The sequence below is a fragment of the Pseudomyrmex gracilis genome, unplaced genomic scaffold, assembly GCF_002006095.1.
Source record: "Pseudomyrmex gracilis isolate BER0280 unplaced genomic scaffold, ASM200609v1 scaffold_2722, whole genome shotgun sequence".
Classification (NCBI taxonomy): domain Eukaryota; kingdom Metazoa; phylum Arthropoda; class Insecta; order Hymenoptera; family Formicidae; genus Pseudomyrmex; species Pseudomyrmex gracilis.
In genome coordinates, this window is record NW_018023306.1 from 10,019 (window position 1) to 12,398 (window position 2,380).

Sequence of the window (2,380 nt, forward strand, 5' to 3'; positions counted from 1 at the left end):
CATTTTAATTTTTTCAATAAAATAAATAATAGCTAAACCATATTTTATTAAAAAAAATTAATAAAATAAGTAAGCTAAATTACAAAGCTTTTAGGTTCATACCCTAACAATAGAAAAAAATTCTCTTATTAAGAGTAGTACATTATCGATACAACGTAGTTGCGAACAACCAATTGCTACTATTTAGTTCGTACGGTGCTCGCTGGCGATACGAGCATCCGCCCCGCTTGTCCTCCGATCCCCGCGCCTACTCCGCGAATTTTTGACGCCGTCTGTACCTTAATGCGTATTCATACTACGTCCACTATAAATATCCATATGAAATCTAATATGGACATTCATTAGAATTAGGGTGCGGTCAACGTCTCACTGCAAATGTTTCCAAGTATCATTCTATCTTTATTCTACATACAACGAGAAATAAAGATAGAACGATGCTTCAAAACATTTGCAGTGAAGCTTTGACCGCATTCTTAGACGTATGTTACAGATATATAATAGATGTATATATTATCAAAGACTTAATAAATTATTTAAAAAAATATGTTTACTGTGCTTTTTTTATTTAAATACCTGACCGTTTATTATCGCTTAAAAAATATTTATATAACTCTGTGCGACATTTATCTCCATGATGAATGATCGATAGTTTATATAAAATCCATTATAAACATTGCTAGAGAAGATGCCACACAGCTGTCACTAGCACCGATCTGTTTGAAAAAATCTCAGGTAAAGTTTAAGTAAATTTGGTCAAAGTATATATAAACAGGATCAGCACGATCGTGCGATCCTGATTATCACAGAATTTCAATGTGTCCATGCGTTAAAACAGAATAATTGTCTTATATGTTGACACTCTGTGTGCAGGTTATATGCCGATGACAGGTGAAGATTTGGTATGCTGACTTGGAGAAATAACAGTCAGATAAGTATAAATAATGTGTTTCTTGGATCTCTCTCTGCGTGCACAAGAACCTAACTGAATAAAAACTTTAATTCTTTAATGTGTATTTTTCTTTAGTTTTGGTGGTGAGAGAGAGTTTTGCAGCTGTCAGGTATACCCACTCAATGCACCACTAGCAAAGTGAGGTAAATATGCAAATAAATAAATAAAATATGTAATAAATAAGTTATTTAGAGTAACGTCAATTAGATGAAAGTACTTTACGAATTTTTCTGTTTACAGGAGCTGTCAACTATCTAGAACTTTGCACAGCTGTCACTATGTAAAGATGTTGTAATATACAGGTAAGTGGTCAATTTATTTTTTTTTTATTTATTTAAAGTAAACTTATGTCAAATAGGTAGTTTAGCTAAATATATTTGCAGTCAAAGTGTTAAAATACCAATCTAATACTTATTTTTATAGTTGCAAGTACAGCAGACTACACAGAAGGTGCATACTACTGTCGCTGCACGAAACTCAGCACTGGATATAAAAATAAGTAATGAGTCAAATGTTAAAAATGTGTAATAAATAAATAAATTAGATGTCTTCGATTATAGTCAGGCTAATAAAAAGGTATTAAAATCTATTTTTCTGTTACAGATATAGAAGACCAGTCAGACTTGTGTGCAACTATCATCCACCAACTTGATACAGGATATTTATGTAAGTAGCAGAAATAGATGTTGTAATACTTTCAGATAATGTCAGGGAGGTAGGTAGAAATAAATCAAGTAAATAAAATTCAATCTAGGTGTCAAGTCAGTATAATAGAAATAAGGCAGTTGAGACTCCGTGTATATTAGTAGGTTGTGGTAGAATGTAGTTGAGTGTTAGAGTGCTTTTATGTGTAAAAATGAACAAAAATAGATGTAATATGGTACAAATGAGATAATAAAGAGCTGCAAAACTTAAATAAGACTAAACAAATTAGGAGATCCAGAAATTTATTGATGAAAATTACAAAAAGACTGGCAGACACCTGTGACAGGCACTGTATGTGTATGATTATAAGTAATTAATAAGTTCCTTGATTTGTTGTGTTTTGTTCTGTGTGGGAACATCGCGAAAAGATGAAAACAAATACAATAAAACAATACAAAAATATAAATTATAGTAATAGAATTAATTAAAATAAATTTAAGAAGCTAAATCACAGTTATTTGTTGAAAGTAAAAAAAATTCACAAATGTTTGGAATATTTTGATCATAACAGAATAGTTACCGAGTTCTTAATAAATAAAGATCCGCGAATGAGCGTGCAGCCACGTATAAAATGACAGCTCGGAACTGTCGTTTTTTCGCACGCTCGTACGCCTTAGCAACGAAATGAGAGGAACTAACAAACAGCATATAATATACATAAAAAATTAACTAACAACGACTAACTAATGTGACGCGAAAATATGGACTTAAAGTATAAGAGAATTC

The 2,380-nt window shown here is 31.5% G+C and overlaps 1 long non-coding RNA gene across 1 annotated transcript; it reads left to right on the top strand.

The window, feature by feature from the left end:
- Positions 1-600: 600 nt before the first annotated feature.
- LOC109862948 lies at positions 601-2,057 on the top strand. Its single transcript, XR_002251261.1, has 5 exons — positions 601-732; positions 871-1,092; positions 1,190-1,251; positions 1,373-1,448; positions 1,553-2,057. It is a non-coding gene; the product is annotated as an uncharacterized LOC109862948 (long non-coding RNA).
- Positions 2,058-2,380: the final 323 nt, after the last annotated feature.